This window comes from Globicephala melas, unplaced genomic scaffold (assembly GCF_963455315.2).
Source record: "Globicephala melas unplaced genomic scaffold, mGloMel1.2 SCAFFOLD_214, whole genome shotgun sequence".
Classification (NCBI taxonomy): Eukaryota; Metazoa; Chordata; class Mammalia; order Artiodactyla; family Delphinidae; genus Globicephala; species Globicephala melas.
Genome location: NW_027207386.1, coordinates 402,935 through 428,071, shown reverse-complemented (window position 1 = coordinate 428,071; position 25,137 = coordinate 402,935). Strand labels below are relative to the sequence as shown.

Genomic DNA, 25,137 nt, shown 5'->3' with positions numbered 1-25,137 from the left:
GCTGATTTGCTTTGTTGTGTAACAGAAACTAACACAGAATTGTGAAGCAATTATACTCCAATAAAGATCTATTAAAATAAATAAATAAAATAACACAAAATATAGTAGCTTTGAAGGATAAATATAACCATTTTAACCTATGATGTTTGTTTTCAGTAAATTCAAATTCAATATTTAAATGTGAATTTTAATATGTGGCTTGTTCTAAATAAAATATTAACACGTAGGTCTAGTTTTTGCAACCAAATATTTCATATAAAGATACTTGCCTCTTTACTACTGAAATATAGGATAAGTCTCCACATTTCACTCTTTTATCCAGTGGGTTTCATTTGTTTTTTGTGTGATTTCTGTATGAAATCAAAGCAGCAGTGAAGGTTGACAGGCTTATAGGAGAGTAACATTGACTCACCTACCACCCAGCAACTTGCAGCCTTATAACTTTTATTGTTTTTACATAGAAAAATTCATCTTAAATTGAAATTTTGGTCTAATTCTGAAGATTCTGTTTGGCAGAAGTCATGGGTGTATCTGTGTTTCTGTGTCCTTGAGATTCAGAAATGCCAAAGGTGTTCTAAGATTCAGTAAACTTGAGTGTTTCTGCATAATACATAAAATGTATCATACTTCGGGATTATTTTAAAAATTTATTTTTGCATTTCTGCACATCTCAATACTTTTGTTTTAGTTAAAATAACTTGTTACTGTAGAGAACTTATATTTTTTAAAAATGCTGGCTTATGTAAAACCTTTGTACAAAACGATCCTCTTTTTAATGGCCTTGGCATCATTGTCAAGTACCTGTTTGATTCCTTTCAAAGTGTACACATGTGACAGTTGCTCTGTAGACCTTTGGTGCATCTTGATTCCTTCTTTTCATGCTTTGTCAAACATAGGCTTGGCCGCAAAGCAACCCGTAAGTAATGGAAGGAAACACTCTGCTGGTAAAGAATGTTATGGTCCTGAACCTCTACCACCTGGTGTGTCTGGTTTCCGGCCGTGGCGTACTGCAGAACGTGCAAAAAGCAACAGGTAACGTGTTTGCATTCCCTGTCTTTTTCAATCATTCAGAGTCCTTTATTTTGGAACTTCTGTTATGTGAGCGGTCTCTGGTGCTTTCTATAGAGGAAAAAAGATAACTCACACATGGCTTCTGCCCAATGAGCCCCCTAAGGAAGAAAAACAAAAAGTAATTGGGAGTTTCAAGTTGTTTCTCAAGTGTCACAACAGAGCTAACCCCGTGGGAGTCTTGAGGAGACTAAAATTATCACCAATTGTGCATGTGAGGAAAGTTTCATTAAAGGCAGGTGTAGTTGCGTGAAGCCCTACAGCACAGAAGTAGGAATTTGGATATGTACGAATGGGCAAAAAGACATTTTAGACAGGGGAAATAGTTTAATACAGAATGGATGAAAATTATGCATTAGACCTATTCTAAAACAACTGGCTTATTAACTCAGTAAATCAGATTTAGTGAGTCAAACTAGCTTTACCTGATTTCTTATCCAGGGGATAGCTGTTCATAGTAATTTTTGTCACAGAACAGTAAATAAAATGGTTGAACTATAGCTTTAGGCTTGCTAAGTGAAATAGATTGCTTTAGATGATTTTCAAGTGACTGACTTGGTAGTACTCACGAAATTGGGGATTAACAATTGCTTAAGAAAACAAAGAGAATTGATTTTAAATAGTACTTGAAGTAGTTACTGTGTGAACTATCTGTTCAGTAGCTCATGTTAAATGGATGTTTGTAATCCCCATTGGACAACCGACTACTTTTTCGCAAATGGTAATGTGAATTGCTGTTGCATAAACTATAGTGTTGAATCCCCAGTCTTTGCACTTGAGTTTAGCAACTTTGTGGTTTCCTATCTTCTTCCTGAGACACTTAATCTCACATCCATCCTCCTCACACAGGGTGGTAAATTAGAGAATGATTAATATCACCATTTACAGAAGTGAGACTGAAATCCCAAGCATCCTGAACGTAGGAACTGAAGGGGCCTCTCAGCAGTTCAGAGAGTTATTACCGAGCCAGTCCCCTGAATTCTGTTCGGTTTTCTCCATAGCAGAGCCCTCCAGGTCCTTGTTTTGAGCTTATTTATTTTTATACACAATTCTGTGTGGATACTGTACATAATACTAAATAGTTGTATTAACTGGGTTTAACTGGTGATGTATTTACATGAAGATCTAACTTCGTTTTGTTGATATCTTTTTAGGGGCTTTCCATTCATCAAAGCTCGTGATGTATGTAATCAGTTGCTGGTGTTTAGCTATCATATTTATGATATATAGGACTTGAATTGGGAAAGGTGGATGGTCATTCTCCTTGCTTTTTAAACTGACAGAGCCTTACAAGAAGCATTTCCCTCTCTGAAATAAATCCATGTAAAACATGTTTGGTCGCTCTCCCAATGCAACTGTGTAGTTGTGTGGATTTGGCACACAACTGGCAGCCTTGTGGTTATGCCTGTAAACAAGGAAGCCTGTTTTCCAGTCCGCAAATCAGCTGTTACCCAGTGAAACGAACTTGAGTGCCATTTCTGACCCCCTCACATGGAGCTCTCATACTGAAGAATGTTCACGTTTTCAAGAAACGTTGTTTGCGGGCTATATGTACAAATTCCTGATCTGAAAGCCAATATAAAGCAACATCTCCCAAACCTCTGCTTTCTCACCAAGGCCACACACATTCCCTCGCTTACGGCCTCATGGCAAGCTAATACTGTCAGTATCAGATTCTCCTTCCCAGTGGTTCGGGGAGACTGCATAGTTGCTCTGTGAAAGGCACCACTGCTGAGGTTGAGAGAAGAGCACCTTGGGTGTCAGTCCTGCCCTTGCATGCCCAGAGAGAGAGGTGTGCACCTCGTTCTCCTGTTACGGTTTTCCTGTGCTGCAGGGTTTGCTGCTTGTTGTCAAAATGATGTCCTAGTGACTTGTCTTCTGCATGGTTATATAATCCCAGCACGCTTCTTTATGATCTGTAGACTTTTATGGGGTTGTGGCCAGGTCAGGTTTTAAATGTTTGGAACTGTCCTATTGAACAACATTGCAGTGGCAGTGAATCTTGATGGGAGAATTGTATTACTGTTACCCTTGTTTTGGCTTAAGTGTGGTGAGAAGATGAAATTTTTGATGGGTTAGTTTTAATTGTGTATGTGTATGTGATTTCTTTTTTAAAATTCTAATGTCTGTTATTCCCAGCTTAGATATGTTGACTTTCTGATTATTCATCAGTCCCTTTACTGATGTATTTTCCTCTGAAAAACTACATTTTCTTCCAGACTGTTTGTGTCTGATGGTGAAGAATAAATTTTTCATTTGCAGTATAAAGTTGATCTGAGAAAAAATGTTTACCTTGGCTCTTCACTTGGCTTCTGTGAAAGAAACTTAATAAAATAATATGGGCAATTCCCATTACTAATCCTAACCATGTACAACAGAGGTCTGGACAGTAACATAGCAAAAATAAGTTCCTGTAATTTTACTTAGTCATTGCCTGTTTTAGACTAAGGAGCAATGAGAGACATTTATAAATAATGATACCTCAGATCACTTTTGTTAAATGTTCTCTAATATTTGGATATTTGGATCTGGCTTGTGTTATCTTTTTTTACAATCTTGTCTTCTTTCTTTGCACTTTAGTGTTACAACTCTGTGATTTCCTATCTTCTTCTTCAGACACTCAGGTCCATCAGAATTTCCTGTGACTGTGACAGTAGAGAGTCCTTCCTCCTCAGAAATCGAAGAGGTCGATGATTCCTCAGAAAGTGTTCAGGAAGAGCCAGAGAAAATCCGTTTGAAACAAGAAGCACTGCAGGTACAAAGTTATCACTTTAAAGCTATAGAGAAGATTCTTTTTCAAATGGAAGCCTGATTGCAACACGCCACAGCTTGTGTGAGGGTTCTGTTTTCCCCTCCCATCTGCATTGTATCCCCTTGAATGGTTCCTTAAGCTTAGACCAAGGTGAATGGTGGACATTTGAACTCTAAGAAATAAAAATCAAAACATGTCGTTAGTAATATATTTTCCTTTCCTTAGAACCTTAGTATATTAGATTTAGGGAGAACCTTAGTGATCATACGATAAAGAAATTGAGTTCTGAATGAATATAGTCAGCTGATTCAGTGTTCTTGTTTTACAGATGAGGAAATTGACAGTTCTAGCTGAACTCTGTTTTTATAAGAGGAAAATATGGCCTCATTTTAAATAAAAGTAAAAAAAAAGTTTTGATGTTGATATTCTCCTTTCCTAAAATAAAAAATATCAAGAAGCTACATTCTATTACCAACTAAACCTGACCTCTAATGTCATTCCATATTTTTGTTTGTATGGACAGAAAAGAAAAATTGATTTTCATAAGAAATTTTTGTACCTCAAAAATAATATATTTCTTTTTTTTTCAGCTTTAATGCAGAGCTGAACATTTCTAGTAAATAAAGGAACACCATTTGGGGGGACCTTGTCTTTGTGCTACAGAGTTCATGTTTAATTTTTAAAAATTATTTAATGTGATTTTCTTTTCATATGAAACATGAAACTTGACAGGTTTCAGAACTAATTATCCCATTATTGTAGGACTATGGGAATTACTCTTTGATTTTCAAAAGAGAAAGTTAGATTTTTATTTTTTTAATTAAAATTAATGATAATATAGAGAAATTTTAAGAAAAGAACTTAGAAAATTATGAAATGTTAGAGTAGGAGAAATCTATAGTTCGTGTAGGGTTACCCCCTTTCGTTTTATAAATGAGCACCTACAATTTGTAGCACGTAGTGGTTTATTAGTAAATGGCAGAGTACGACAAGGCCCTAGAGCATCTAACCCGCCTTCCTTGTCATTTTAGATGTGATGTATTCATTTCCTTCACGAATAGACCAGGAGATTGTATTTCTAAAAGCAATGATAGACACTGGGGAAGACCAAGAAGTTTAAACACTGGACCACAGAATAGCAGATTCAGAAGGTACTGAGAACCCTTTTAGCTCTTCTCCGTTTTCACAAGACACTACAATGATGGTATCAAAGGGTTTAAGTATATAAGCCCACAAGAATCAAGAGATTTCAACATAGTTTTGAAAGACGGAAGACAAGTGGAAGAGTGTGAAACTGAAGCAGTAGGACAGAGGAAAAGCATCACCTAGAATATGCACAGCGACCACCTGCAACTGCGGAGGATTCTGACCCCACCTGCAGAAGTAGGCCCATGCTCAGATGCGCATGTAGGAGAGAGGGTGGAGTTAGTTAAAAGTGTGACTGAAATAGGGGAGCTCATTGAAGGGTTGTGTTTGGAGGAGTGGACTCCCAGCCCCGCCCTCACACTCCTGAAATGAGATGATTTCATTTTGAAACCAGTGAAACTGGCAAGAACTAGGGCAGCTGGTGTGAGTTTTTACACCCTAGAAAATTGTGTTTGGGGGAGATCCTATTACAGTTACTCCCCGCTTTTTCCTGCATAAGAAACCAATCAATCGTTGACTTCAGGGAGCTTTCTGCACTCATTCTTAAATAGAAAATAACTGTCATTTGCGTGATAGTTGAGTAAAGCTTCCAACGTGAGAGGGGGAAAAAGAGTGAAAACGTATCCTAGTAGGACGAGGGACAATTTAGGGAACAAAATAATTTAAGAAAAAACCCTAATTAGTATCCTGAGAGAGGTTTAAAAAGAGCTGTAAAAAAGCTATAAAATAAGATTAGGGTGTTAATTAAAAAGAGAATGGTCAGAAAGCAAGAGAGGTCTCTTGGAAATGAAAATATGGTTGCTGAAATAAATTCAGTAGGAATTTAAAAAATTTCTCAGTATATAAAAAAGAAAGACACAATGGAAAAAGTGATAGAAATATGTTAGAGAGGCTGCATCTGGGAGATCCAACATGTTACTATTAGAAACTCCAGACCCAGAACAAAAATGGAAGGAAGCTGTCAAAGGGCAACAAAATTCCCCACAGCTGAAAGTAGACATCAGGCCTCAGATTGAAAACAGTTACGCAAGATGAGCAAGAATAGACTCTTACCTAGGCACCCTTCATTGTGAAACTTTAAAATACTGAAAAAATAAATTAAAATAGAATAAGATACTGAGAGGATACATCCATTCCAGAGAGAAAAATACTGGCCACCTAAAAAAAAGAGTTAAAATCTGACCTTATCATACTTGTCATCAGCACCATGGATCCTGGAAGGCATTAGAAAGATACCTCCAAAGTTTTTCAGGCACATAGTTTTCACCCTAGGGGTTTGTATCCAGCCAAACTATCAGTCATAAGTGGAGGCTGAAGAAGATATTTTGTACACAAAAGAAATTTGAAAAATTGGCCTCCTGTGCTACACCTTAAGCTATTTATAGAAATAATCCAGCAAAATGAGGCAATAAACCAAGAAGGAAGGTAGTAGGGGATTCGGTGCAGATTGCAGCTAGTCTAGGGTGGAGAGGCTTCTATTGATTGTGTGATTGAGAGCTGAGAAACACCTTGAGGCATATTGTACTTACTTGGTATTAGGCACTGTTGGAAGGGAGGAGGGAGAGGAAGAGGAGAAGGAACTTGAACTCCAGAGGACGAAAGGCTATATGGACATAAACATGAAGCAAACTAAACTATCATTGATTTTTAACGTACTATTGGTGAGGAAGAGAAGAATCCACTTAAACTTGACACTATAGATGTCCCCCTTTTCAGTGACACACAGGGGTAATGACCACCTGTCTAATTTGTTGTCCAAACCAGAACTTGTCCAAACTCCTTACACTTGAATAGTGTAAGGAGGCGCTCTAATGCTGTAACATCAGGACAACAGGTATAAACTGGAACAGCCCAAGGCGGCTTGGGGTATGTGGTCACCCTGCACAAGGGCAGTGACACTGGCACAGTATGGAACAAGGTGTAGTCTGTACACAGAGACACAGTACATCTGCAGTGGGCAATATTAATGTAATTGTAATAATGGCAATACTGTCTTGGTTTGCAGCTTTTATCGTCAACTTGCATGTAATCACTAATAACTAAAGTAAACTGTACTTAGTATGTATTAGTATTAAGTTGGTATGTACTGAAATGTATTGTGTACTAGTATGTACTTAGTATATATTAGGCTCTAAGTGTTTTTGCATATATTAACTCATTTAATCCTCTGAATAGCCTTATGAGGTTGGTGCTAATATCATTCCCACTTTTTTTTTTTTTTTTTGCGGTACACGGGCCTCTCACTGTTATGGCTTCTCCCGTTGCGGAGCACAGGCTCTGGATGCGCAGGCCCAGCGGCCATGGCTCACGGGCTCAGCTGCTCCGCGGCATGTGGGATCCTCCCAGACCGGGGCACGAACCCGTGTCCCCTGCATCGGCAGGTGGACTCCGAACCACTGTGCCACCAGGGATGCCCCATTCCCACTTTTGAGAACAGGTAACTAAGACAGGGAAGGAACTTGCCCAGGCTGTACCTATTTTAAGGTTGGATTGAGGCTTTGAGTTGAGGCTCTCTGCCTGTTCTCTTAAACCTTACTCCTTACTGACTCTCGAATAACAGAAGACTTAACTGCACATAGAACAGAGTATAAATTTCAACTTTGACAACGTAAAAGCTAGGTTTGGAAGGTAGACAGGAGGTAGAAAAAAGGGAAGATGGTATGAATGTCCTCATTTTACAAAGCGTGACATTGAGAGAGTTTATAGTTGATCAACAATGTAGGTTTTTAAGTATATCACTACAAGTCAAAGAGATCATGAGCAGTGGAATAACTCATGATGACATAACTTTACAGAGCAGTGTGGACATAGGAAAGAGTGTAAAGGAACTAAACCCTTACTTATTAGTAAGTTAGAAAGTGAACAGATAATGCCTCCAAATTAGTGAGAAAATAGTCATGTAAGAGTATTACTTGGAAATGGAGAAGAATTCAAATAACAATAGTTGGACCTCCCTGGTGGCGCAGTGGTTAAGAATCTGCCTGCCAAGGCAGGGGACACGGGTTCGAGCCCTGGTCCGGGAAGATACCACATGCTGCGGAGCAGCGAAGCCCGTGCGCCACAACTACGGAGCCTACGCTCTAGAGCCTGCGAACCACAACTACTGAGCCCACGTGTCACAACTACTGAAGCCCGCGTGCCTAGATCCTGTGCTCCATGACAAGAGAAGCCACCGCAATGAAGAGTAGCCCCCACTCGCCGCAACTAGAGAAAGACTGCACGCAGCAACGAAGACCCAACACAGCCAAAAATAAATAAATAGTAATAAAAAAATAAATAAAAAATAACAATATTGATGTAAACCTCATGAAAAAGGAAATCCAAACAGCCAGTAAACACAGAAAAGTGTATGACTTCATTAATAAGAGAAAAGTGAGTCAAAACCAAGGAAACTACATGCCAATCAGATTGACAAATACATAAAGAAAGTCTGGTAGTTTCAGGTATTGTAGACCTGAAGTACTATGAGAATCTTCTACCCTGTTTGTTTATACTGGAGTACAAATCGACACAACTACTTTGGAAAGCATTTAGCACTCTCCATCAACTGAAGGTACATAAATAGCCTGTGAGCCAGCAGCCCTCACCCCCGCCCTGTGTAAATGCATCAGAATAGTACAGCAGGATTCCTGTCCATGATTTGCATTAGCACAAACTGAAAACAAACCAAATGTCCATTAAGAGTCAAAAATTAAATAAATTTTGTGTATTCGTACAGTGGGAAAACTATCCAGCAATAAAATTGAATGAACTAGAGCTACAGGCAGCAATGTGGATGAATTTTTTAAACCAACGTTGAGAGAAAGAAATAAGATAGAAAAGACTTCATATACTATGATCCTCTACATAAAGTTAGATGTTGACAAAACTAAACTCTTTTGTTAGGGATGCATGCAGGTTAAAGGAAATGATTGTCAAGAAGTGAGGATGGTGTTTAACCTGGAAGAGGGAAGGAGCTTGTGATGAGAAAAGGATATGGGGGGGGCGGTTTGAGATGCTGACAAGTATCAATACTTTCAGATTCGAGTAGTGTTTATGTGAGTATTCTCTTTTTATTTGTCACATTGACAGTTTTGTTCTGTGCACTTCTTAGTACACATACCGTATTTTACAATTAAAAACCTGCGTAAAGAATCGGTTGCTTCTTGAGTGCTGGATGTGGGAGTGGGATGAGACCATTTCATTTTAAGCCCTTCACTACTGTTTGCATTCGCATGTTCATTCATTCAGCATTAATTGAACATATTCTGTGTACCAAGCACTCTTCTAATTTTATATGTGTTTTAACTCATGTAATCCTCACAAGAGCTCTGTGATATGGGAGCTTATCTCCATTTTATAGATGAGGAAGTTGAGGCCTAGAGTTATAGAACTTGTCCAAGGTTATATAGCTAATGGGTAGTGCCAGGCCCATTTGCCTCAGAGAATCTGAATTTTTACAATATAATCTAAAAGAGAAATTTAATTACTAATTATAAGCAAAAAAATTGCACATTAAAGAAGATGACACGTTTTCATCTATCCAGTTAGAGAAAAACACACAGTCTGTCTTTCACACACATACATCTTGTATTGGCAGGGATTTTCCTTATTAAGCAATTATTTATTGACCGTCTACGCTGTGCTAGGCACAGGTGCTGGGGGTAAACACTTAATAAAATACACCCCTATCTTCAAATAACTTGCACTCTAAGTGAGGAAGTAAGCCAACAGTTATAGTAGAGGTTATATACCAAGTGATACATCGCTGATGGCAGTGTAAAATCTCAGAAATCTTTTGGAAAGAAGTTTGGAGACAGGTACCTCAGAGCCTTAAAAATGTTCATTTGCTTTGATCTCAAACTCATTTTTATGGATTTATTGTAAGAACGTTATTCTCAATATGGAAAAAAGCTTTCATGCATAAAAACGGTTATTGTCTGATAATACTGAAAAGTTGGAAAGAATTTAAATGTGTAAAATGGTTAACCAGTAAACCCACTCAGTGGAATATTTTGTAGCCCACAAAAAAAAATCACGGTTATGAATCCCCTGATTATATGAGAAATGATTGATTTCAATGTTAAATGGAGAAAAGTTGAACATAAAATTTGATATCCAATATGATGGAAGCTTTGTCCCAGAAAAATCACCCTAGCCAGTGTACAGAAGGGAGGAAGGAGAGCAGATGACAGGAAGGAAAATTATTCCAAAGGCTTATCATTAGTCTTACTTAAGTAATAGAATATCAAGCAATTTTACTTTCTAACTTTTTTGGTTCCATATTTCCGTGTAAGGGACATGAATTATGAATACTTTGTAGGAGGAGGATACACTTTTTCACAAAAATTTAACACTTCTAACACAACTAGAAGATTGATTAAACCATCGTATTAAAAGTAGAGGAATTTTGCATTTTTTTTTCCTTTTTCCCCATTGAAAACTTGACTGGCTTTAGTAATGGAACATTAAAGAATTTGAAGTTCTTAGACTCTCAATTTTTTAAACATGTTCTGAATATAAAAATATATGTTCATTCATTGAGCAAATGTTTGTAAACAATGAACAGCTTCTTGAAGGAAATAGAAGCCACCTCTGCATGTACACACACCTAATCTGCTCTTTTGTCTTAAAAAAGTATCCAAAATATTTTGCCATGTCACTAAATACTCTTCTACATCAGAGAATTTGATTGATTAAGCTTTTGCATCATCTCCCAGGAAAAACGCACAGATATATTATGAATGTAGAACTCCTGAAGCCCATTCATTAACTCTGGTTGAGACCTCTTGTCATTCTTTTCTTAGTGGCTTCATAGCGCATTCCTTCAGACGGTGAGCTGTTTTTCTTTAAACCAGTCCCAACTTGGAGGCTCTTAGCTTTCTTCTAGGGTTTGGTTATAAACAATCTTATGACATCATGCTGGTAGATAAATCTTTGCCCACATCTTTGATTTCCTTAGGGTAAACCCCTGATGTAGGATTATTGTTAGGTACCAAGAGTTACTCTTCAGAAAGTGATACCAGTTCCTCTCCCAATGATGGCATATAATAGAGTTCCTCATTCTTTAAGTGATTGTTCAAAGCAGTTAAAAGGTATAAATATACCGTACTGTTTTCATAAGTATAGGAATTCTGATTGTTTATCGCTGCATAAGAAACCACCCCGAAACAGTGGCCTAAAACAATGACAGTCATTTATTTTGTTCACGAACCTGGAGGTTGAGTAGGATATTGATTCTTTTACTACACTCTTACTGACTGAAAACAATACCTATTTGACTAGCTCACAGCTCTGCAGGTCAGAAGTCCAGGCACAGCAATGACTGGGTTTCCTGCTCAGATACACACGGGAACATGTGAGTTCCCTCCTGAGAGTGTTAAAGCACGTGAAATTTAAGTGTAAGACATTGAGCCCCAAACGTTGGATGTTCACCATAGTTTGTGCGGGTCACAGAGCTGAAATCAAGATGTCAGTCTGGCTGTGTTAGCATCCAGAGGCTCTGGGAAAGAATGGCTCCAAGATTCTTCGGCTTGTTGGCATAATTCAGATTCTGCAGTTGCAGGACAGAGGTCCCCATTTCCTTGCTGGCTGTCATTCGGGGGACAGTCTCAGCTCCTAGAGGCCTCTCACTTGCCTTCCCTGCCACACCATTGGACTTCTTCAGAGCCAGCAATGGAGAGTCTCCCTCTTGTCCCTTTTGTACTTCAATTCAGGAAGAGTTCAGGTCCTTTTCATGGGGTGCCTGAGTAGGTCACATCCACCTAGAATAATCTCCCCATCTTAAAAAAAACAACTGATTTTGAACGTTAATTCCGTCTGCAAAATCCCTTCACTGCACAGCACCTAGATTTAGAGTTTGATTGGATAAGTGGAAGGTTTGTGTACTTCAGTAAGTAGGAGTCTTAGGGGCTCTGTTAGAATTCTGCCTATTGCAAGCAGTGTCCCCACTTCACGGACCGAAGTGTCTTAGTTCCTGAAACTCCTAAGGGAGTTTATCAGTGTTCATTTTATTTCAGTGACCTTGGTGAATGGGAAGACTACCACCTCCGTGAGCAGGAACGGCACCCAGCTTCCTGAGTCCACAGTGTGGCTCTGCTACTTAGTGGTGTGACCTTGGCTGTGCTGCTCTACTTACTCTACTTCTCTGCCTCTGTTTCCCTCATCTGTAAAATTACATGGAGTTAGTGATTGTTCTTTCCTCGTACGGTTTGTTTTTTAAATAAATTTATTTAAAAATATTTAAAATTTATTTAAATTTTATTTATCTGTTTTTGGCTGCGCTGCGTGTTTGATACTGCTCTCGGACTTTCTCTACTTGCGTCGAGCGGGGGCTACTCTTCGTAGTGGTGTGCGGGCTTCTCATTGCGGTGGTTTCTCTTGTTGCGGAGCACGGGCTCTAGGCGCGCAGGCTTCAGTAGTTGTGGCACGCAGGCTCAGTAGTTTTTACTCGGGGCCTCTAGAGCGTAGGTTCAGTAGTCGTGGCGCACGGGCTTAGTTGTTCCGAGGCACGTGGGATCTCTCCGGACCAGGGCTCGAACCCGTGTCCCCTGCACTGGCAGGCAGATTCTTAACCACTGCGCCATCAGGGAAGCCCCCTCTTAGGGTTTTGATGATTAGATTTAATGCCCAGGGAACTCCAGGAACAGTGCTTGACTGTAAATTGCTTTAAAAGTGATCACTTTTGGAGCTTCCCTGGTGGTGCAGTGGTTGAGAGTCCACCTGCCTGCCGATGCAGGATACACGGGTTCATGCCCGATCCGGGGAAGATCCCACTTGCCGCGGAGTGGCTGGGCCCGTGAGCCATGGCCGCTGAGCCTGCGCGTCCGGAGCCTGTGCTCTGCAACGGGAGAGGCCACAACAGTGAGAGGCCCGTGTACCGCAATAAAAAAAATAAAATAAAATAAAGTGATTACTTTAAAAAAAAATGCTTTTGAATCTGCAATTATGCAATTCAGGTGTGTTAAGCATGTTCATTAATAGGAGTTCCTACTATAAAGAGACCCACAAATAAAAATAGAACTTTTCTTTCTTGTTCTTAACTATTTATTTCTGACTTGCTATGTTATACGCATATGCCTTTTATGGTGGGCTGCCACAAATTTATGTTGGAAAAAGTGGAATTTAAATAAATCTTTACTATGCTAATTTGATAGATTTTGATAATTCATTTCACTAGCATGGTATGATATTACCAGTAGCAGACTAAAAGCTGAGTTCACTTCTGGCTCTGCCCCTAAATCCTGATGAGTCCTATAGCTGGAAAGGCTTTTGGATATTATACTACGAATTAGTTATAACATTTACTCTGTTTAGGAAAAACTGGAGGAGTGCCTAAAGCAGTTAAAGGAGGAAAGAGTAATAAGACTTAAGGCTGATAAATGAGTCAATGAAGTAAACAATTTCTTATACTTTTGGGAGTGTTTTGGTTTTATTTCGATTTGATTTTAATCCATATACACATAGTTTGTAAACTTTAAAACTGTAATATGTTGCAAATTGGTTGTATCATATGGACTTTTGCATTTACTGGTATTTAGTGATCATATGATCTATATTCCAGAAAGCATGTTTTTAAAAATATGAAAATCTCGTTGTGTGTGTGTGTGTGTATATGTGTGCGCGCGCACATGCGCTTTATGACATTAGCTTATGATCTGTTCATGATTCTTTGATTCAAGAAAGCACTTTTTGTGCATATACTATATATACAGTAGCATAAAAGACATGATGAGACTCTCCTGGCAATGAATTAGGAAAGTGAATCATTTAAATAAATTTAAGATATTGGAAAACTTCTAAGAATGCAATGAAAGATAAAAATATATACTATAAGAATTACATTAGGTAATGTGCATGAAAGCAGGGCATAATCTAAAAAGTTCTAAATATACTTTATCAGAGGTTGAGCGTAGGGAGGAATTTTTCAAAGTGCATATCCACTGGATTGGCAGACACTCATTCAATAAATGGTGAGCACCTGCTTATATAAGGCAAAAGGGGCATCATGAACATAACAGCCTTTCTGAGAAATACTGGAGTTGAGCTTATAGGGGGTTTTAAGTGCATAGGTGATGAGCGGAAGGGGAAGAGTGCACAGGAGTGAATATTTTGAAGGAGCCAAAGAAAACATTGGTGATCGTACATTTAATAAATTGGGTTGGGTATGATTTAGGACTTTTAAACGTAAGCATTAGATATTTTGTTCACTAAAGTTAATTCTTAACATTCAGCAGAGTTGTAATATGTTTTGTTCAGATCAGATTATATAATTCACTTTCTAATTTAAGGGAAACTTAAAGCAGGTAATTTTCTGATGTGGAATGAGGCTCCATTATGAATTGAACCAGTTAGAAATGTGATCTTTCGTGAAAGATCATTAATAAAACGATAACTTTGGTTTACTTATATACCACCTAAGCGTTATATAGGAAACTTTGTTGGGTGCCTGGGGGTTTTGGTTATTATGTGATAATGGTCTCTGTCTTTACTGGTGGAGAGTTAGGTTAATTACAGATTAATTACATTTTGAGTGTTTTAGTTTTGTTCCTTGAAACTAGGCAAGACTACTTTTGATGACAATGAGAAAAAAATCATGTCAGACATTTTCCGTCTTCTTTTATAGTTAGAACATGAAAATGCCCAGTTAAGAAATGTAACTTTCTCTTTGTCTGAAGCCCTTCATGTCCACAAGCATGATCCTGGATGATGAAGGTGTTTTGGGCAGCATTGAGAATTCTTTTCAGAAGTTCCATGCTTTCTTGGATCTCCTTAAAGATGCTGGGTTAGTTCATTTCTCTTCATGGCGTTCTTCTCTTTGCGACTATAATGGTAGTTTGCTGAGGAACTGGAGCAATTTTCATCACTTACGTGGCCATATTTAGCCAAATTTAGTGTAATTATAGGTAATATAGTTGACGTTTTAAAAGGAGGAATTAAATTTTTTAAGAAATGCAAATAGGGGAGCCTGCTTTGGTAGAGTGGGGAGCCCATTATAAAAGAGTAACCTGTAGACAGAGTAATTAGTAGGTACAGTTTTTTGTAAAGACTAAATTGAAAGCAGTTTTCATTGAAAATATTCGGGAATGGATAAGAATTTTCCTATCTTTCATTTACTTTGCTTGTTTGATAAGTTTGAATTAAAGTTATTTTTGTCTTAGACATAAAAATTATTATTAATCTGCAGGGAAGATATAGGTCAGTGGTTCTCAACCGTGAGCAATTTTGCTGAAAGAGGGAAGTGGAGATTGATAGTTGATGGAGTGGTGTTTTGTCAGTGAATGAGTTGGTGTTGGGAAGGAAGGAACAAACACATTCTTGGAAACTGGAGGAAAGGTGGTAAAGAAGTGTGGGAATGGAGGTGTGACTGGCAGTGGACGGGGTGCACGGTACATGTTGAAGCTGCTAGTGAGACAGTGGGATGTCTCCTAGAGGATGAATCTGGAAAGGGCTGAGAATTTGGGGGAGAGAGAGGCTTGTAGTATGGAGTAGGATGTTGGCTTTTAAGATTTTAGAAGTATTTCATGATTGTAGGTCTGGGGAAATCTAAACTGCTCTTCTGTGATTATAATAACCTTTATCTTTTCTCCTCTCCTCCTCTGGTCCAGGCTTGGGCAGCTGGCCACAATGGCTGGTATAGATCAGTCAGATTTTCATTTACTAGGTCGTCCCCAGATGAACTCTACTGTTAGTAGTCCACCTAAAGAAGAAAAGAAGGCACTTGAAGAAGAAAAATCAGAGTCAAAGCAGAGTGCCCCAGGACCAACGCAAAATCTCCAAGTAAGTGGAGAGGACAGCACTTAAGGATTCTAAGAGTGATTAGCAAAAAGGAAATGACCAAGTCAGAGAGAAAATAATAATGGTCAGTCTCTAATAGTTCACATGCTCGGGAGCTAGAAGACTCTGGAGTCCTCTCCAAATCTGAGATTAGTAAATGTGGACCCGTTTCATGATACTGTATTGTTGTACATAAGAAAACTAGAAGTTCTTTAGAAAGTGTATGAGTTAAAGCAAACTCTCCTTAATGAAGAAAGAAAACATTACAGAAAATATTCCAAATTTTAAGTTGTATAAATGTCTGTTCTATTCATATTTTATCTAGGTTTCTATTTGTATGCAGTCAGCTTAACAATGAAGGAACACTAATGGAGGTACACGTACTGATATAATTTTTAAAATAAGTAATCTTGACATAGCTGATACGTAAGATATTACAGTGACTCACCTGGTCATGGGAATGGGAGGGGAAACCTGTCAGCTTTTCCTCCAGCCTCACTTGGAGCCCCCTTCGCCCAGCTCAGCCAATCTCAGACTGGTCTTGGGAACTGACTGGTCTTGGGAACTGACAGTCTGGTCACAAACTATATTATATACTGTTCACATGTGCCTGGAGGATAGCAAAGAAATTAATTTTCTTACAGAGTAGGGTTTTATTTTTCGTGAGGGGAAGGAAATGGGTAATAACTACCCCAGTCACCAAAGTCTGAAAATGTAGCGGACATAGCCTTGGATATAGCTAGGTTAAGCTGAGAATCACTTGGCAGGATATAATTAGAGAAAAACTGGCTCTGAAATCTTCTGAATAATCAATTGACTGTGTTAATAATAAGATCACAGAGTAACACTGAAGTTTTGAACTCTACTTTTTAATGGTTGGCTTTGTTCATCACTGAATTTTTGTCTTGTCTTTTGTCTTTCCCTCCAGTTTCAGAAAATTACAGGTGATGCTGGGATTCCTTTGCCTGTCGACTCCTTCCATGTCCCAGTCTCTACTCAGGAGGCCTTAGAAACTTCCAAAGACAACCTGGGGGTCGCAGTCACAGAGCAGCAGCAGGAGTCTTTTGAAGATTTCATTGCTAGAACATGTTCTCCTTCAGCAGACGTCATTTCTGGAACTGGAAGTCAAAGAAAAGAAGAGGAATTACCTAGATATAGCAGGTCTTCTTCAGAGAAAATGACCAGAGCATAATATACCAAAAACTACTCTGCTAAGAAACAACCTGGGAAGGACCTGCATTCCTGCTCTGACTCACCTGTAAAGCAGAAAAGCAAAGGAATTGGGCAAAATAATTCTTTGCTTAATGAACCAATTAGAAGTGAGTCTTCGAAAAAACACATTTCTGTTAAGAAAGAGAGTACAATAGTGACTGTTTCTTCAAAGACAACTAAAAGTAAACTCAGTCTACTAGAACATTCTGAAAGTGATACTCTTGGATCTGATTGTGAATTTCCAGAAAGCATCCGTATTCCATCACACCTAACATAGGTCTAAATATTTTAAAATCTTTTAAAATTATGTTTTTGCCTTCAAATTTTAATAAATTACTTATGTTTTTATTATAGCATATGGTGTTTTAAAATACTTGACTGGAAGCCATTAGAGAAAGATTTATCTATACTTTTTTATTATAATGAAAGTTTTGGTGTATTTTTCCTTGTGACAGTTTGCACCATTCATTCAGCTAGTGTTTACTGAGGGCTTCATATATACAGTACTTTTCTGGGTGCTATTGCTTTCAGCAGTGAACAAAATAAAGCTTTTGCTCTCCTGGAACTAACACTCTGTGGTGGGAGAAAAAATAAACAACAAAACAGGGTAAGGGGTAAAAAGAGATGGGAATAATAAATGGCATAGTTTTACCATTTGGTTAACTGTCAAACTATTATAAATCGTATGGCCAGAAGCCATTGACATATTTTAATTCACAGAGAGCATCAAACAATTTACCAAGGCACTTAACCGTGTTTATGGATTACAGCAACAGTATGAGGTAGGGAACTATTACCATCCCCATTTATAGATGAGGAGTCTGAGGAGACATTATGTGAGTTGCCCAGAATTACACAGCTGTAAGTAAGTGGGAAGCTGGGATGTGACCAGAACCCATGCTCTTTTTTGTTAATGTATGGACTTTATTATGTTTCATTTGTTTCTGATTTATGTGATTTTTTTTAAAGATTTTTTTTGATGTCGACTATTTTTAAAGTCTTTATGGAATTTGTTACAGTATTGCTTCTGTTTTATGTTTTGGTTTTTTGGTCGCAAGGCACGTGGGATCTTAGCTCCCCAACCAGGGATCGAACCCTCACCCCCTCCATTGGAAGGCGAAGTCTTAACCACCGGACCACTAGGGAAGTCCCCCTTCTGTGGTGATTTTTATGGCAGTTTTTTTAAATTTTATTTTTTATTGACGTATAGAATTACAGTGTTGTGTTAATTACTGCTGCACAGAAAAGTGACTCATTTATACATTTATATACATTCTTTTTCATATTCTTTTCCATTATGGTTTATCACAGGATATTGAATATAGTTCCCTGTGCTATACAGTAGGACCTTTTGGGGTTTTTTTAAATACATCCACTTTTTAAAAAATAATTATTTTTGGCTGTGTTGGGTCTCCATTGCTACACGCGGGCTTTCTGTAGTTGCGGTGAGCGGGGGCTACTCTTCTATGCGGTGTGCAGGCTTCTCATTTTGGTGGCTTCTCTTGTTGCAGAGCACGGGCTCTAGGTGCATGGAGTTCAGTAGTTGTGGCACACAGGCTTCAGTAGCTGTGACTCACAGGCTCTACAGCGCAGGCTCAGTAGTTGTGGCAAAATAGTCAGTAATTTAATGCTGAATGGAGAATTAAGGACTCTAGAGCTAACCTTTGGAGAAAAGTAAGAACAGAAAAGATAAGATTTGGAACACTCATTATCCCTGTTTTCATATAACAGGGTTTCTTGTCATCCAACTATTCGTTATCTACATCCTAATTTTAAGGTGTCTATAGATTCCAGCCCTTCTAAGTCAGCAAACTGATCATCCTGTTTCAGCAAATTACTCACTGATGGATTCATAACATAAACATAATACCATATAATAGAAATAAAATTCAAATCAACTTTAAAGTGGAATTCTGAATTTTAAAGATATAATATCATGAAGCCATTGTAAATAATACCAGAGATCTGCTGGGTTAAACATACAAAGCCATTGATAAATGAGGATGTGTAGTTAACAATTTAAAAAAGAGATACAATAGAAGTAAAAGAAAAAACAATTGAGTATCAAATAATTAAGAGAAGGCCTCGGAAAACTGTTGAATTTTTACCAGAATTAGCCTGTTTGAGCTGCTAACATTGAACATGCAGTGAAGGACAGTTTACTGTCCCATAAACCAGTTTTGCTGAAATAATCACTCAAAACAAAATGTAATTCTTTTTTTTTAATTGTGGCACTTGTGCTTAATTAAAATTTAACCTAAATTTTACTGGCTATAACAGAAAATATACTGGATTCGTTTATATAATAACATATTTTGACATAAATTTCAAATGAAAATTATTTTCAAATGTATTTTCAATTACTCTTCAGTCACTACAGATGATTTTAAGTATATGGATTTTTTTTTTCATGTACAAATCATCCTTGAAAAATAAGGATTCTTTTACTTGAGTAGGACTTATCTTAATCCAGAGATCAGATCTAGGTCCAATAGACCAAATTTTAAAACTTAAAATTTTCTAATAGTAAAAGGCACTTAAAAGGTTAAAACTTCCTAACAGACCAGCATTCCGACTATAGAATCAGCTGATTTATGGGTAGTGAGCATTTTGTTATCAAAATACTCATCCACAGCTGAGTGAGCCTATAGCATGGATACATGGTAGATTTCTGTACCAGAAATTGGATGAGCTTGTGTGTGGATCTCCTTCCAAATGCTAAGATTTCAAGGGCTTAACTGAGACCAGAACAGCATTTTCCAAAGTTGCTAGAAACAAAGAGGCCTTTAAAATGTTCCACTGACAAAGGGTTGTAGAGCCAAATAAAGTTTAAAAACACTTCAGACCAAACTCTACTTAGCAGTGAAATTCACAGAGCACATTATAGCTCATTCCACATCTCAAAAGTCCTGCAGTCACGAAACATGTTTAAATTTACTGAACCCAGGATTTCTCAAGTTTATTTTACTACAAAATCCTTTTTCTTACTTTTTTTTTCTTTTGTTGACTTCACATTCACTAATGTCCCATGGGAGCATAGGTGATATTCAAAATATTTAACAAACTTCAAGTGAAGGCGCTAAACAATCAGGAAGCTGTCTGACTAATTAGACTGACCCTAAAACTAGTGTTCTTTGGATCACTATTTAGAGGAAAAATCTGGTTTAAAACTGAGATCTTAATTGATAATCTAATGCCATCAATCTGCAAAGTTGCCTTAATTAGTAGGGTTTTTTTTTCTTTTTTTTTTTGGTTACAGTTGCTGGACTTAAAGTGTAGCTGATATAACGTAAATCATTTCAAAAAGGTCAAATGTATGATGTCACATGTTCTCTAGCATCAAATCCATTTCACTAAGTCTAAAATAATCTCTTTCAAGAGACGCAATATTTTTTTAACCCTGGAAGGTTCGGTTCTAACCTTAAAATAACTTAAAGACACTTTTCAAAACTAAACTAAAAATTGAAAAAATAAATAATAAGTAGAAAAGGGCAAGAGCTAAAGTAAGAGACATTTTCACTGGCCATTAAAAAAATTCTCTTCTTAAATCTGATTTTTAAAAATTAATAGAAAAGACTGGCAATTAACTTATTTTCCCTGGTGACTACTGCCTGTTTGGGGTGATACAAACATTTACCTAGATAACTGTGCTTTAGGAGTAATAAGAATTATATTTTTGGTCTCTGTCCCAGTTTCTGCCACAGAGTTTCTAACACCCTTGGTATTTCCTAAGTGATGAGATGATAATGGTGTCTTTTGTTATGTTAACAAGGTGATCTTTGGAAAGCACCTAAGGATGGGAGCGGGCAGCCTGTGGAGCCAACCTTGTGATTAGAGGTTGGAACTTTCAGTCCCACCCCCTTGCCCTCAGGGCAGGGAAGAGCCACTCAAGACTGAGCTCAATCGCCCATGGCCAATGAGTTATTCAGTCACGCCAGTGTACTGAAGCCTCCATAAACCCCCAAGGACAGGGTTCAGGGAGCTTCCCAGTTGGTGAGCACATGGAGATTTGGGGAGAGTGGGCTCCATGCTTTCTCCCCATACCTCGTCCTATACATGTTTTCTATCTGGCTGTTGCTGAGTTTTATCATTTTATAATACACCGGTTAATCTAGTTCATAGAATATTTCTGTGAGTTCTATGAGTCACTTGGGCAAATTAATTAAAGCTAAGAAGGGGGTCGTTGGAACCTCTGATCTGTGGTACAAGGGTCAGAAGCACAGGTGACAACATATACTTGGTGACTGGCACCTGAAGTGTGTGTGTGCATTCCTGCTGGACTGAGCCCTTAACGTGAGATCTGATGCTATCTACAGGTAGATAGTGCCAGAATTGAGTTGAATTATAGGACACCCAGCCGTTTGAGCACTGCTACGCTCTCTCATTGGAAATGGGGTGCTCAGGACCACTTAATGCTTTCCAGGCTCTGGCTTCTGTGAATTCATGACAACAGTAACCTCTGAAACATACACATGTACCTTTGCCACAAAAAACTTCTGATAGACACGTAAGAAATTAATAAAAGTTGCTAAGAAAGGGGGTAAGGGACCTAACATTGGTTGGATGAGGGGGAAAAATATTCCAGAAGGAATTACTACTACTATCTATCTTTTGATAGTATGTGATTTTTAAATGTGTGATCTCATTAGATTTTCCAAATACAAATAAACAAGATAATTATCCTTTTTTTTAAAAAAAGGCTGAAGAAAATGTAGTTTTATATACTTCAGGAAAAAGAAAATTGAGGGCGGATTTGATTATAGTGTTCAGTAGGCCAAGAAATGTGAATAAAGAAAGAATTACTATAAAGGGGCCAGAAAAATGATTTAGGAGACAAGACTTTAGGAGACACTTTCTGATAAGCAGAGCAGTAACTCTTGCCCATTTCCTTTGTTTTTGGCCACGAATGGTTAAAGGCTCCTGTGAGAGGGCTTACAAGGGGACTAGTGTCCACATCAAGTGGATAGCTTAGATCCTGATACCAACTACTGGAAATTATCCAGGGCCCAGGAAAGAAGTACTGGTAAGCTGCAGTTGCCAGCACGGTGCTTGGTAGATGTAAATATTTGTGGGTCTGCTAAATTAACGGTAAGACTATAATTCATAATACCTTGCACACAAACTAGATTGGTAAGTTTTCAGTGGATGACTTTATTACCATTCCGAACTCAGTTAGATGGAACAGTACTCCTCAATGACTGAGAAATCAATCTTCCTCAATCTTCATGTATCACCATCTGCAAACATTGCTCTCTGTCACAGATTACCTGCCTTCAGCTATGGATGAGACAGTGAGATGCATTTCATTCTCCTCTTCCTGGACACACAGAACAATGACCTTTTCTAACCTCCCTTGGAGCCAGGCAGAGGTCAAGTTTTTGCATTCTTGTCGAAAGGGTATGGGTCTACCACTTTCAGGCCTGGCCAGGAGATATTATGCATGATTGCCCATGTTCCCTTCTGCTGTAGTTTAGGTAGTCATGCATTTAAGACAACACCTCAAGGTGGAGGGGGCATGGGTTCCTGATTCACTACTTGAAAGCAATCTGCTAAGAATGAACCACCTAATTCACACGGGTCTCTGACAAGAGAAATAAACATTTATTAAGTTAAGACACTTGGCTTTCAGGAGTGTTTGTTATACCACCTAGCATCAATTACCTTGAGTAATTCATTGCTAAACTGGTACACTGGTAATAACCACGGACTAGTGATGAGTCTACTTAATTCCAATCCTCTCCATTTCTCATTGATGATTTACTCTATACTCACCAGAAATTATTTTTCATAGGACTTCTTGATGACCATGTCAGTCTAGAATTATCCATAGTATCTCTGTCTATCTCTTCCTCCAATTCAACTTCCCAGTAGGGGACTGGCATTACCCCTCTGTGTAGATACAACCATGGAGGATCAGGTCCTAACGAGATCGTATCTAGAAGGGCCCTGTTCTGCAAGGTTAATGGTTTATTTTGCTATTCCTTGGATTCATACGTTGATTTAAAATAAAAAGTGACATGATTTTTGAAGGTTGAAGCTGAGTGGCTGAACCAAATTTCTATAATCAAGTTAACATATATTTTCCCCCTGAGTCTGTACTAGGTCATTTCTTAAAAATTATTTTTTCTATCCTATGAATCTATATGTTTACATGAGCATTAGTTATTATTCCCAACGTCTATGTTATGGACGGAAAATAGGATTCTTCTCGTGTCCCAACTCAAATCAAACAGTAAAGCATTGTTTACATTATACCAGGTTTACATTGCACAGGACTGTTTATATTCTACAAGCATCCTGAGGTCACGTCTAGACCCAATGGGGAAAAATGTCATAATAGATTAGTAAGGACTGTAATGAAGATGGAAGGGGAAAGTGGCGGCATATGTGCTAGGCATTTATTTCCCCAACTGAGGTCATTTCCTTGTCATGTATCACAATGCTACTGTAGTTGCTCATGTGCTGCAATCCACTGCCCACCCATCCACCCATCTAACATTTTTGAGGACTTAATCTGTGCCAAGGACTCTACTCTCTGCCTGAAAGGCAAGTGAAAAATACAACCCAGGTCTTTCCTGAAGGAGCACATAAAGGAAGACTGATCTCTGAATAGTAAGTGACACAAGATAATGGCTGAATGGGTGGTTGCTTTTTATCGTGTACTTGCAGGATAGAAAGCAGAGAGAAAAATAGCTCCAAAGAGTTGGACAGTTATATTATCATTGATTTTCGAGTGACCACCAATTAAAGGGCATGCTTAGCAGCTAGAAATGAGGACCTCATTAGATGACTACAAGAGCCAGACACTTTCAAAACGTTCCCCTAAACTCTCAGTTCCATTTTCATTTCATGAAGAGACAGCTTGGGAAGTCAGAGGTCACGCTCTTGTATGTCCACAACAGGGATGACTTAAGGCACCGGTAAGCTCCTGCTGAGCTGCCACCTAAGGTCATACGACTGTGAATCATGGCGGGATATAATGACTTGGGCAACATTCTTTCCTGCAAATACGTACAAGATGGATGATGAACAGTATTGAAGTATAATATATGGTGCCGATCATGGATTTAAATTCCCTCAGAAATGGAGGAGAAACAATTAGCAAAGGGCATTCTTGACTTCGTTGAGCAGCAATGCCTCTCTGACTCCCGAGACACTCATTTTCAGCAGTCAGGCCACAAGATGTGTCTTCAATTTCTGCAAAATCTAGTTCTAGCTAGATTTGGGGAACTAATGGGAACATGATCTTAATGGATGTCTCATGTTTCTCATGCAGTGTGGCTGTGGAATTTTATGGGATGGAGTCAACAAAAAAGACAGGTCCTTTTTTACAGCATTCTTTATATCTGTTCAATCTTGTCACTACCATAGTGTCCTACTAAAAGGACGTTTCAGGGACTGTGTGAGGCCTGGTACAGTGCGTTTTTATAGTCAGAGTGGGTCAGCGGATGGAGAATCACATGAGAGAAAACAACAGGATGAGGTGCTATTCCTGGCTCCAGCTTCACCTCAGAGAATGACCTTGGCAGAAGCACTTAACCTCACTTTGAATCTTTGAACCTCAGTTTTCTCATCTGTGAAATGAGGAAAGAACATCTGCCCCTTTGCTCCCTCTCAGGATTGTTGGAGGATTAAACAGATCAGGGCTATAACCTGAAGTACGGTGAACTCATGAGGAAAAAAATTAGACATCACTTAACTGTATAATATTCTTTTTAATCATTACTAATTTCCAAAGGTGAAGAAAACCTTGTTTAAAAAAAATATGTAAGCTGATTGTTTTTCTGGAAACAAAATAAAGGCTCAACTAGCAACCCTGCATTATAAAAGAGAGCCTGAAATGCACATTCCAAATCTACTTCGAGACAGAAAGACCCCCAAATTCCTTCCAGTTTCCTAAGATTTTTCCACTATAATTTTTTTCGTTATTGTCTTCTTCATAAAATGTTAGTTATATTTTGGGGTTTTGCTATTGCATAGTTTAGCATATATAAGGAAATCGTCTTTCCAATTCACTAATAAAAAAGGGAGTACAGGAGAGAAGAAGGAAGAGAGGGAAGACGGAAGGAATAAATAGAGAACAAACCCACGTGGCTAGAAGAAACTGACCTGAGAAGACAAAACAATTCATAATTTAAAATACTATATAATACAAATGAAGTTAAAGATGTGTTTGCCCAGAAGAGGACTGACTTGAAGTAAAC

General features: G+C 38.3%; 1 pseudogene; it reads left to right on the top strand.

Annotated features, from left to right (window-relative positions):
* LOC115850462 (centrosomal protein of 78 kDa-like) overlaps positions 1–17,210 on the top strand; it is a 29,914-nt pseudogene extending 12,704 nt beyond the window's left edge.
* Positions 17,211–25,137: the final 7,927 nt, after the last annotated feature.